General features: G+C 27.4%; 1 protein-coding gene across 2 annotated transcripts in view; it reads left to right on the top strand.

Annotated features, from left to right (window-relative positions):
* The window catches only part of LOC147801912 (serine/threonine-protein kinase mig-15-like), a 90,779-nt gene that overhangs the window by 67,525 nt on the left and 9,116 nt on the right, over positions 1 to 14,138 (top strand). The window contains exons 17-19 of one of the 2 annotated variants that reach the window (XM_087155089.1): positions 4,300 to 4,434; positions 8,681 to 9,040; positions 14,024 to 14,134. The gene's annotated coding sequence lies outside the window, so the exon portion shown is untranslated. The remainder of the gene's footprint in view (positions 1 to 4,299; positions 4,435 to 8,680; positions 9,041 to 14,023; positions 14,135 to 14,138) is intronic. The other variant, XM_087155088.1, reaches the window with a different exon arrangement.

Here is a 14,138-nt window from a genome sequence, read left to right as displayed (position 1 = left end):
TTTTCAAACTTGTGAAGTTTCTAATAGTGTTCTAACAGCTGAACCTTGATTATTTCCATTCTATTTATCCTTTTACTGTTATTTCCTAAGAGTGTAATGTAAACAATTGATAACTGTTTTTCCAAGTTTATAGCTTCTTGGTAAAGCTCAACATTATTTAATAATTTAAACAAATTTTTTTTTAAATCCATTTTGATGTTCATTTGATCTTTTTACTGTTACATTATTTGGGCAAATTAGTTAATGGTTTTCCCTACCATTATCGCATTATCATTACTTTAAATTAGAAGTCATTCAAGTATTATGTAAGCATAGTTTTGGCAATTTCGAACACCTCCCTTATCAGAAAAAAATTAACAAATTTCAAACCTTTTTCCATGTGTCAGGATATTGCATCACCCTCTGGTTTTTACTTTCTTTTCAGTACTAATTTAATTTAAGGATAAAATTCTAATGAAAGATATTAACTTTATGTTAAACAACTATTTTATACAACTAATAAAAGCTAATATAAAAACACTCCCTTTTCTTTTGCCATTTTTTTTTACTATAAAAATAGTTCAAGGTCAGTTAAATGGGAGTCTGTTTTAAATTTGGAAAAAGACCCTTATCCTTATCTACCCCTCTCCTGTGATTGGATATCAAAATACAAGTAGGGTGTGGGAAAACCAACAGGGAAAAGGAAATCTTCAACGAAACCATGTCTAATATTAGTCTTGTTTTAACCATGCATAGCATGCACTATTTTTAATATGTGCAACTTTTTATTTTATTTGCTTACGTGTGAAAAGGGAAGTTTTATTCCTATTTGAAAAGCTGGTAATTTCTGATGTATTTAATTTATATACTCATAATTATGAAATGGTAAAAAAATTTGCAATGTAGTTTTCAAAAAGCTCCAATGAGTAAATTCTTAAGGGTGAAAGGGGAATACATGATTTTTCCCTCTGACTTTTTCTTGTTGGATTATCTTTCACTTTGATATTTGGAAAGCCAGAATTTTTTGCAGACAATTTTTGTTTCTGTACATGGCTTTAGTTACCATTCGGTATGCATTTTTTTTTTCAAAGTTTAAATATAATCATTGCATTAACGTCATTTAACTTTTTTTTATCATTTTATGAATTTGGATTTAATATAAAAATTGAATATTAAGCGATTCTTCCTTTTCTTTGGGAATTAAGGAATGCTAATATATAGGGAAATAAGTGGAATTAAAAATAAATTTTTAATTTTGCAGAATTTTTATGAATGTTTTTGTCATGATTAGCATTTTCTCGGTTTCTGTAAATATATAAAATATTGACAATGAAACTGCAAAATACATCTAATTGAAATGATTCATTCAGTTAAGTTGGGAGTTATTGCTTTGAGTTTAATTCTCTTATAATTGAGACTGTTCATTCATAAATCTTTTATCTTCATAATTTCTTATATTCATAATTGATTGCTCAATTTGTATATAGTTTATAAGTTACTCCAATTTTCTTAAGTATTTTTAATTGACGAAAAATTGCATCATATTATAACTTCCAAATTCTTATTTTTTTATGTATATATATTTTGCTTTAATTGTAAATGGCACTATTTTATATTTGATTGATAATTCATATTCACTTATTTTCAAGATAGGATAAAAGTATAAAGCAAATAATTCAAAAATAATTTTACAACTATGTCACACAAAAATGCCTAATGTAAAAAGTTATATAGATTGTGCATGTTTTACAAGGAAATGCCCCAAGGGTAAAATATTACCCTTTAAGGTTTCAGTTCATTTACCTTTAAATTAAGAAAAACTTCGTAACTCGCCTGCAGTTGTGGTGCAACATTTAGACTTTCCATTTTCTGTTGAGAGGTTCGGGTTTCAATAGAATATTTATTATCTTTAACTTTCTTTTCTAAAAATGAACTATTCAACATGTTTTATTCAATTTATAAATTATTTTAAAAACAAAAAATATCAGTAACTACTATTTAATTTTATCTTATTAAAATATATGGATTAATTAAAAAATGTGTAATATAAGTTAAAATTTTGTTGTTATTTTTTTTAAATTACAAAATTAAGTTGAGAAATTTTGTAATTTAAAATTTGCATTAAAATGTTATAATTAGTTAAAAATTAATTCAAATATTTTGATTAAAAAATAAGAAAAATAAAACATTTATAAATTTTTGTCGTAAAATTTTAATTTTTTAAAAGAATTTATTTTGATTAAAAAAATTATAATTTATAAATTGAATAAAACTTATTAAATGGTTATTAACCTTTTTAGATAAAGAAATTTGAATTGAACTCCTGACCTCACAGGTAGAAGGTGAACAGCCTAACTGTTACACCACAAAAGAAAAAAAAAATTAAACTAAACCAATATTAGCTTAGTTTTAAAATAAACTGAAATACGCATTTGAAAATAATGAAGTTATATTTCTTGAAACTAATAAGAAATCAATTATTAATGATTAAATAAAAAAAATAAAAAAACTTATCTTAAGAAAAAGTTTTCAACAATTTTTCAAAATTGCCTCATGCAATACACACCATCTCCCTTCCCACAAATTGTGATGTCATTTTCGACCAATAACGTGTCTTGGCTATTCTTAAATATTATCACATGTTTAATTTGTGCCCTATCTTAACCACATGTTCCACCCTTGTTAGATACAAACTTGTTTGCAAGCAATCGCTTGTGAGAACTAAACAACAATATTTGGGCATAAGCTTACTTTTCTGGGTTTCACCAAAAATCCCAATTAAAATTGCAAGCATTCTCTAAAATGTTTAATCCTCTTTGAATAGAATTAAATTAATTTTGTTCAGTATATTATGAACTGATAACATATCGATAAGACTGCTTTAAAACTATACTACGCTTTTTAGTTTGTCTCAGAAAGATATTTTTGAAATTCAAGAATGGTATTTATTATAAGGATATTTTTTGTGCTGTCTAATTTAAATATTTTTAGATTTTGTCTGTTTTATTTTCTAAGTATTCCTTTTGTGCATGTGGATAAACAATTCAATACTGCTGTTTGCATTACTTTGTTGTTTTTGAAAATTTTTATTTTATACTGTAAGTAAACTTATTTAATTCTTGTACATTTCCATTATTTCACAATGATTTGTTTATAATAAATATTTCTATCAGGTGGAATATTTTTCTAACTTGTATCTAAAATTTAGCAAGAGTTAACTTAGAAGTTGGAATTGCTAACATGTGTTTCGAAGACTTTTATTTATCTTTCAGGTTTTGAAGTGGTTATTAATTTGTTATTTCTTAATTTAAAAGTTCATGTATTTTTCTTAATATGGTCATATATTTTTCTTAATATGGTTATTAAAAAATCATATAGTATTTTGATGAATATAGAACCATAGTTTTTGATATATATAATTTTCACAAGATTCTTAAAATAAGATCCTTAATGCATTGACCTCTAATAATGTTTTAAGATTTGCTATTCCTTTTCTCTTCACTAAGAATAAATATATATATATATATATATATATATATATATATATATATATATATATATATATATATATATATATATATATATATATATATATATAGATATATATATATATAGATATATAGATATATATATATATATATATATATAGATATATATATATATATATAGATATATATATATATATATATATATAGATAGATAGATATATATATATTTACCAGCAAGCTGTAAAGTTTCTCATTTATCAAAAGTTTCTTATTTTCTATGTTTGCAGTAAATTTTAGTTGAATTTTAAATAACTGGTAGATTCTTAAACTGTTATTCAAGGAAACATTTAAAATATATTTTAAAATTACTCTTAAATACTTTTTAGAGAGGGGTTTAAACACTGCTAACAGAGAGCTTGATGACATTTTTTAATTCTGTTAGATTTGTTTAAATATTGTAAATAGTATAACTATCAAAAATACATGTTACAAATTAAAAATTTTATGCAAGTTTCAATTAGAGTACACAATTGTCTACAGTTATGTTAAATCATCTTTAATGCAAAGTACAATGCAGAAAACATTGCAGAAACAAACGTTACAAATAGTGTGGAATCTGCTCTTTTTATTTTTTTAAATTCAGTTATATTTTTTTTCAAAATTTTTTTTATGCCTATTTGTAATGTTTTTCTGTAATGTGCTTTTTACCAAATATGATGCTTCATCATAGTTTTGATGCTTATGTATTATTTTCATTGTTTTAATTTGTTTTGATTTTTTGAATCTCTTTTATACTTATCAATCTTTATATCATAATATTAATTACTTGTAGGACTCATCTTCACAGTGCTGCTTCTTGCAATAATTCACATATAATTAAATTGTTTTGCTGGAAAAAGATGATCAACTTGAGATTAATCAGGAAAGAGTCTGGGAGAGGATGAAGAATACTCTGAATACCTCTACAGTAAGTTCTAAATAATATAAAACTTGTAAATTACTTTATTACATATACAGATAACCCAAGTGTTGTGCAAACTTGGGTGACCTCCTTATTACAAGGTTCCCACACTCCTTAAAAACTGCTTAATTTTTATTTTGGAAAATAAGGGCTATTAAAAGTACTTAATTTTGGTACAAGGTTTTTAAAAATATTTAATTTTTCAGCATCACTATAGTTGATGGGAACAATTTTTTCAGTTCAATTTTTTAAAACAAAAAGTTGATCTTTTATCACCTAGAATTAGACTATGGTAGAGCATTTAAGAGAGGCAAGAAAGGGTGTGTCTGAGGGGGCTACAGGCAAGGGGGGTAAGCATATTTCATTCATATACTGGTTCTTTCATTAATATATTCTGCATTTTGTCTAAAATCTATCCCAAACCTTTTGTTATAAATGTTGATTAGAATAAAATTCTAACTTAGATTTTAATAATCATTTTATTCAGTTAACATTGCAACTTAAAATGTTTCTTCTTCTTCTTTTAAAATTTCTATTTAACTTTTGGTAGTAAAATTAGTTCATGTTTTTCATCAGATTGTTTAGTAATTCCTACTAACAGTTTTGGCTGGAAATAATTTTATGTAATCCTCATTATAAAAGTTGAGGTTCCATAAACGTTATATGATAAGGTGATATTGCAGGATAAGAAAATGCCACTAATAATAAAGAATACTGTTTTGTTTTAAACTGTTAATTTACAATAAAAATAAAATATCAAATCATAATGATAGTAGAGAGTAATATTAAGAATGATAGAGGATAATAAAAAAATATAACAAGTGAATGTCTATAAATGATTAAAAATTAAATAATTTACCAGTATTTATTAATTAAGTAACCTTATAAATTTTCTGTCTAAGGAATGTGTTGATACCCTTAAAAAATGGTTTTAGAGCCTTTTATTAATAAGTTTCACTGAAAAATATTGGTTTGAAAATTATAAATCTTCTGAACATAATTGTGTTTTTATTCTATAAAAATTTCATAACAATATTTATTTCAATAAATTTAAAAAAAAAAGTTAAGCCAAATGTTAAAAAGTGAATGATTTAAGGTGCTTAAATATCAGCATTGTCTGTTTTTACTTGAAATAGGACTTAATTTGACATGACATGTTAAGAAAACTACTATCACGCATAACTCTAATTATACTTTTTAGTATTAATTCTTTTACTATTCATTTGAAACATTTTATTAATGGAAAAGAAAGAATTTTTTCGGCATAACTGAATATTTAGCGAGATTGGTCCACAACTAAATATGTGATGCATGTCTAGCATAGTTGCCAACTTTTACGATTAAATCGCGTTTGTTCTGATTTTTTATCTTTGTTTTGAAACTACGGTTTTAGGCCAAAATGTTCTGATTTTTCGACATTCTAGTGCTTTTTCACTCCTTATACCTTATTTTCTTTCAACCCAGGGCAGGTCTAAAAACGAGAAGCAGGGCATGTGATTTTTCCGCAAATATCACGGAATTCTGTTAGACCATTGGTTTGCACGCTTCGCGAATCAAAGCTTTATAATCCTACGAGATTTTGAAACTATTGCTAAATCACATTGACGAGACGTTTATGATTCTTCTGCCAATTTGATTCCTTTAATTTGGCTGATTTTCGCCATACTGAATATTAGGAACTCCATCGGAATCTGCTAATATCACGATTCTCATTCACACGATTTTAATATCAATCATCAATTTTAATATTTAGCTAATTTAAAAGTTATGCAATGTGATTCATATTCTCGTGATTTAAAAGTTAAGCATCATGATTCCTATTTACGCGATTTAAAAATTCAGTATTGTAATTTGTATTTTCGCTTTTTTAAAATCCAATTTCACAATTCATATTCACTCGATTTTTAAAATCCCGTATTATGATTCATGTAAGAAGTAAGTTTTTTCTTGAATTAATTACTATAAACATGTGATATTCTTTATTAGTAAGTAATTTAATTAAAACTGTTTGCTCAATAAATTATTTTCAGCATGAAACATTTATAAATTGATATTTTTATATCAATAGTTTAGTTTTTGATATTTTGTTTTCACTTTGTGTCATAATTTCCCATGATTAGCTTATCAGGCTTTGTGTTCCTCTTTTTGTTTGTAACAAGTAGGCAGCTATTTTCTAGAAACCACAATATAAAAACTTGTTGTAATAATTTTTTCTCAACTTTCTTTATTTTTTTAAATATATGAAAAGAAAATTGCAAATCTTGATTTCACCAATTAATTTTACAATTCAATTTCAATGAAATTATAAAGATGGAATACTGATTAGTTTCATAGATATTTTTAACCGTTAACAGTCTGAAAATGTTTGTTTTTTTTTCCTTCAAAAATCCAACTTAGTTTGCAAAAATTACCCGGTCTCACTTTGACGAGCCCTGTTAGTTAATACAATTTTATCAGTACTTATATTATAACAAAGTTGCCTTTTATTGTTTTTTTTATTGATTGATTTTCTTTTTCAAGAAAGATCAATAATTGGCACTGTCACTGGTGGTATATATGCATATTCGATGATAAACAATCCTATTATTTTTAAGGTCCTTTATTTTTGCTTTCTTAAAAAAGTGGAAATCGTGTATTAAGTACATTTGAATATTTTTTTTAAAATTCATTCAATTACTTTTGTAAAATTGTGCTACATTATTACATACAAAAACTCTATATATTAAATTCCATGTAGTGTAGGCCTTGTTGCTGAACTTTATTCAGCCCAGCATTTGCTCCGTTTAATAGCATGTACAAGAGTAACTGTAATCTGGTACAAAACAATTTTTTAATTGATTATATAAAATTCATCATTCAATTTACTTCTGCAACTGTTTTCATATTTTGATTTATAATATGGGTTCACTCTTTGCATCTTTTCCCACCCATGTACCCTATATGTCATTCTCAGTCAATTAGGAATTCATATCATAATTAACTAAATGTTGATAATTTTTACATTAAAACTGTTGATTGAAGGCTGCAAATCAATGACTAGCAATGAAGAAACTTTAAAACAAAAATTTAGTTAAAGTTTTAAATTGCCATTGCATGAGAAAATGTAATTAATTTCTGCTTGCTCACTTAAATGCTTTTAAAACATACAAAGAAAATAATTAACTTTTTTTCTTATCAATAAAAAATTTATTAAAAAAACATGAAAAATATTTTAAATGATATTTTTTTGAAAAGTTATTGAATGTTTTTAAGAAAATAAATAATATTGCAAGGAAATATGTAAATGACAGTTCATTTCACTTTTTAAAAATTTGTCGTATATTTTGTGCCTACAACCAGTAAACATTTTCATACAAACAACCCATTAATGATAATCTTATCTCTATCATTTTCTTTTACATTATCCACAACACCTAAACACATAGTAAAATATACTTTTACTTTATTGTCTAAACAATTTATTATAAAAAAATAAGAATTTTTTTGAATCTGTATTACTAAGTACTTCATTACAAATTGCTATCGTAAATAATCGCAACCACTAACCACATATTTTTTCTTAAAAATGAAAAAAATATTTTTTAATTTATTACAATATGTTCTTGAAAACTAATTCCTATTATTATTATTATTTCCAATGATTATTATTATTTCTTGAATAAAATGTGAACTTTTGATGAAAGTAAAGCATAATATTTATAAATTAAAATCATTTTCCAAGTGAGTACTTGCAAACCTAACACTGATTTATTTGCTTTATTCCATACTATCTGTTGGAGTTTCAGGATGTTTGGAATAAAGTTCATTTGGCAATTATGTCTCAGGATTTCCAATGCCATTCTTCGTGACTGTAAAAAGTCATACCTCTAATTAATATACCTCTAATTGCCATACACCAATGCTATATACCAAACAATACCTCTAATTGCAGATATTTGCATCGATTTTAATGAGGATATTAATGTTAACTTATTCTTAAAGTTCCTAGCATATTTTTTTCTAACAATTCTTGCTACTCTTTTTTTTTCTCCAAACTAGCACATTGTGGATTCTTCCTATTTATATGTTAACTTAGAAGCTCATAAGTTAACTCTTTATTGAGTTTTGATAAATATGCATGTTTTGTGTAATCTTTTTATTTATGCCACTTTTGTTCTTCACTTTTGACATAAGTAGAACTTTTATTCTTGATATTGATTTTATTACCCATATTTATACAATTGATTTACAGTAAACTTCCGATTATCCACAGGTAGAGAATTCAGATCATCAGCGCTTCACCTTTTTTTCACAAGGACAAACAACATAACGTTTAGAATTGAAAACTAATAAATTCATAGAGATGAAACTATTTCAAGAGTTTTGAGAACAACATACTAGCAAAGATTCATGTTTGTAGTCCAGATGTTCGCAACTAATCAAATAATAGGTCTACACTGAAACATTGCAGCTTGAAGTGCAATAAATTAGTAATAAGCAGCACTGAAATTGGTGAGAAACAGCAAAACAATGTGAGTCATGATTTACAGTTGTGGACCTATGAATGCAGGATGAAGTTCAAATTTCAATGAATAGATTCCATACCCATCAAAGCAGTTTCTTCTCCTGGATGGTATTGTTACTATTCAAAGCAATAATATTGATAGCAAAGTTTTTCCATCTTACCTTAATTTGGTGACTGAGAATGAATTATCCTCATGGTCATTTATTTAGTCAACACATTCTTGGAACCCTTATCAGTTATAAAATTGATAACAGATTATCCCCAAATTTGCTAATCCGCGCTTCAGGGGTCACTCAATTCAGTAAATAATCGGGAGGTTACTGTATAGTTAAAAACTGTCAGCAAATTACTAATGCTGAAATTGCTAACTTCTATGTCATGTAGAAATTGTTTTTCTTTTTTTAAAAGAACCGAATCTTTGTTTATTATATGTAAAAATAAAAAATATATGATATTAATAATTTTTTATAAGTAGAGCTAACTAAAAGATCCTAATTAAAATTACAACATTTAGATCTTAATCTAGTTAAAACTATAATTGAAACTTTTTATGCAAATATTCTAAATTTTTTTTGGTGCAAAAAGGAAAGAAATATATGTTGAGCAAACTTCCAATAAATATTATGAAAATAAATTTAACAAAATACATTTAATTTTGGATATAGTTTTTTTTAGCTATTCAGTTTATTTGTTTTTTACAAAGCTCACGTTTTTAAATCAAAACTATCTGTGGGACACAAAAAATAATGTATTCATAATTATCTAAACACTTTTAATTAAATTTTTTTAACGTTTTCTCAATTAATAATATTTTTGACAGTCATAAATTTGTTCTTTCATTTTAAAATTTTGTATTCTTATACTTACTGACTATGTTCTTATTGTCAAACAATAACATTTTTATTTTAATCTTTTTTGAAATCTGACAATATAGAAACAACATATGCAATTGCATTATAAAAATTAAAACATATTAAGCTCATGAAAAGTTTTTCAAATTATTAAAAAATTACAATCCCTTACTCGGCAGTCATTTTCCTATTGTAATTATTTCGGTAATTATGCATTGAAAAAAAATTGCTATAAAAGTAAGTTATTATATAGTTTGTACAAATTAAATTTTTTTTTACTCCCAATTTATTGAAGAAAGCTGGGTGGTCAGTAATTACACTCAATAAAGTAACACATGGAGTTTTTAAGATTAAGTAAAACTTATATACTATAAAAGCTTATTTGCCACTGCAATTAAACTTTAATATTCTTTCAAGAAAAATGCTCTTTATAACCCGGGAATTTTATTTTATTCATCTAAAGCCACCAATTGAGTTTTATTGCCACTTTATGTATTTGGGATAGTTTATACACAAATATTGGGGATATTTTCAAAATTATGTGTAGAACAAAATACTCAAATTAATCTATGAATATGAATCATGTATACTTAAATCAATTAGAAATTCATACTAAATCAGATTAGATGTGCATTCATCTATAGATTTCTTGATTAATGTAATAAATAGACAGTGGATTATATGTACTAAAAAACGGACAAAATATGCATGCAAATATGCACTAAAAAACTTGAATATATGCTCTTAAAACTAGAAATATGCATTTAAAATAGAAATTAAAAGTTCAACTTATTTAAATACTACTACTTACTTTTTCCAGCCGACCGGTCTGTGTAGGGGGCATGGAACTGTCCTTGCATCAGAAAGGTTCTGGGTTCGAATCCCGGGCAAGGCATGGATGTTTCTTTCTCTCTATCTGTGTTTTATGTCCTTTCTCCTTTGTGTGTGAATGTGACCCGCCCTATAAACGGGTTGTGGTAGTGTGACGTGGGCGACGCTGCTCCACCGCCGTGGCTTCGCCACAGGTGCCCACTGGGTAACGATGAGAGAGTTAGCAGTTCTGGCACTTTCTGCGGCCAATGGACAATAGTTCCAAGCGCCCGCCATTAAAAAAAATTTACTTTTTCCAACAAACACAGCTAAAACATTTTTTTGTTAAAAGGAAGAAAATCAAAATATTTCTTACTTGAATCTACACATTTCTGAAGAAAAAGCCTAAAACTGAAGTATGATAAATGAGAGAAGAAAAATCATCGCATTTTCCGGAAAGATTTTATCAAACTATAAATTTTTGTTGCAATACACAACTAAGTGTTTTTCCAAATTTTCAAGGGTGAATTGATGTCGTCAGTCATCAAAGATCATTTTGAAAGCAGAAAATGACCTCTCCACGTCAACAGATGTTATTGGACAAAACTTGTACAATTTCGTACTCATTGGTTTTACTTTCTCTGGAAGTTCAGTTCCGTTTCCATTAAGAAAATCATTTATCTTCTTCACTGCTGCAAAACCCGAATTTTTGTTTTGAACGAAACACCATTTTTATTTTACTTTCTTCCCAACTGAGTCTGGAAGAGCATTGATGCACTGTTGAATTTTTTCAATTTCGGATATGGCCTCAGCCATGGGAAGACCTCGTGTTTCAAGCTTTGTTATTGCTCCACTTAAGAAAAGTGAGTGTCAATTATGGCCCTAGTCCTTCTGCAAAGAGATATCCTGCAGTAATTCTTTTGTGACATAAACTGAAGAAGCACAGGAACTGTCAATTGCATCTACAACTGACTTTATTGCATCAAAATTATTAGCGTAAAAACGTGCAGCTTCAATCCATGTACCCCACCTAGTTATCACAGGCTGTGGAGGTAAGGGCAAATCAGGATACATTTCTTAATACAATTTTATGCGCACAGATGCCTTGAGAAAAACTTTCTTGATACTAGAAATTAAATCATTCACAGAGGAGAATACTTCTCGAACAGTCTCAGCCAGTCTGTGAACAGCATGAACCAAACATGTAATATGAAGCATTCTGGGATAAAAAATTTCCAGTGCTGCTGCAGATTTGACCATATACGGAGTGGCACCACTGACAAAAATCAAAACATCTTCAGAACCATCTCTATCAGGCCATAATAATCTGCTAAAATCATTGACAAACCTTGCAATGGTTGAATGATTGACTTTTTCAAGGGCTTTGCTTGCTAGAAGATGTGGTCGAGTAGGAATATTATCCATTTTTCCACAAATAAAATGAGCAATACAGCGACCGCACTTATCTGTCGTCTCATCGACTTCAATCCGTATAGGGTCATCTCCAATATCTCGTCGAATATCATCCAGTACTTCGTTATATATCGGTTGAAGGTAGTTCTTTCTTAAAGTCGATTCATCGGGAATGATCTGATTGGTACAATATTTTTTTAAAAACTGTCTTAAGTTTGGATTTTTTAACTTTTTTAAAGGAATATTGCTGCTTACTAAGGCTTTGCATAAATCACTAGAAAAATCATTTTCCTTTTTAGCTGCTTGAACAGGAATAGTTAATAAACTTTGAACAAATCCATTTGTGTTCTGCTTTTTCTACGCAGAGTGAGCATTAGTCTTTATATGTTGATCGATTTGGTACTTTTTTTACACAGGAAATGTGTTTTTGACAAATCACACAAAATACTATTTCCCCATCGGTTGTAAAGTCCTTCCCATAGTCCGAAATCCATGTCTTCATTAAATTTGATTTAGTCGACTTAATTTTTGGCATATTATAAAATTCAGCAGTCAAAAATCACGTTCGAAGCTTCACTAACTACGTATTCAACTGATGGATATCGAAACTATCTATCTATCGGATGGACTATCGAAATATGTTAGAATAACAGCTCTCTCCGAAAATGTATTCACTCCACCTTTTAACTAACCAATCACAGGAAAGGGAGGTCATTTTCTACCTACCACAGAAGCCTTATTTTTCCCACACAGATTGACAATTATTTATTCCAGGAAAAGACATCCCTTCATAGAATATCTGACCATCCCTTTCTTAAGTTTCTATGACGAATGTCTGTTTGGATGGGCCCTTTGTACCCCCCTTCCCGACACACACCTCATTTCTACATCTTTTTCACGTGATTGCAATCACCCCCAGCAACATCAATCCAGCTGACCCTTTCAGGTGATAAAGAACGACAAAACAAAATTTAAAGCATTTCTTATGCTAACATAAAAAGAATAGTGATATGGTTTTAGGAGGGAAAAGCCATAAAATGCTGAAAATATGCATTTATAAGAGCAAATATACCTTTTTATGCATTTATATGCACAAATGGCAAAAAGTGCTAAAATATGCAATTGCATATTATCCGCTGTCTAATGATGACAATAAATCAGAAAACACCAATTTTTTTTTATTTAAAAAAAAAAACAAAGTTCTTAACTTATATATGACCTCTGTAATAATTTAAAAACAATTTTGATATTGTTCATTTTGCATTTTAAAATATAATATATATAATGTATCTAAATTGTTTAGGGTTTGGAAACTGGCCTTTGTGGCATTTTTTAAAGGACACATAATTTCACTTCTTGTTTATTTTGTGCATGCATTTTTAGCCAAACAGACAAGTGAAATGTCAGTTAATTCATTACTTAATGTCAGTACTTGGGTTGAAGTTTTAACCTTGATCTTCTTTTTTATTATCTATCTCAGAAATTAAGAAATATCAACAAGTAATTAAAACTGAAATTGAAAGTTGCTATAATACTTGAGAATTGTTTTGTTTTTTTAAATTTTTTTTGAGACAAGTAAGTCATTTTGAACAAACAACAGTTACAACAACAAAGAAACGCAATTACGTACAATAAAGTTACCTGCAGATTTTTAAAGGTAAAATTATGCTTATTGACCCAAAAGGAATGGTACTGTGTTTAAGCTTTACTGTTCTTTAGAGAAAAGTGTTCTTTGTAACATGGAAGTGATATTTTATTCAGCTGGAACAATCTATGGTGTCACTTTTCGCACTTAATAGACAGTAACTGCACAAAAGTTGGAGTCATGTGCAAAATGATGTGGATATAACTTACATTAATTTAACTTAATATACAAATTCTCATTAATTTATTTTAGCATACTTTCAATTCAGAAGTCAATTATAACCAATTCTAGTATTTTAATACTTAAATATTTATTGAAGATTGTTTTTTAAATTATTGATTTGATGTACAAATTGAGTCTTTGAAAATTTAGGTGAAAATGTGGATGCCCTTTTCCAACGCATTGCTTCTGTTACGTTTTGTGAAGATATTTTGAAAGAGACAGCTGATGTAGATTTAGCTAAAATAAATGAAAATTTTGTGAGTAA

The sequence above is a fragment of the Parasteatoda tepidariorum genome, chromosome 11 (assembly GCF_982258835.1).
Source record: "Parasteatoda tepidariorum strain Cologne lab strain chromosome 11, Ptep-v5.0, whole genome shotgun sequence".
In the NCBI taxonomy this organism is placed as follows: Eukaryota; Metazoa; Arthropoda; class Arachnida; order Araneae; family Theridiidae; genus Parasteatoda; species Parasteatoda tepidariorum.
This window is presented reverse-complemented; position numbering and strand designations above follow the sequence as displayed.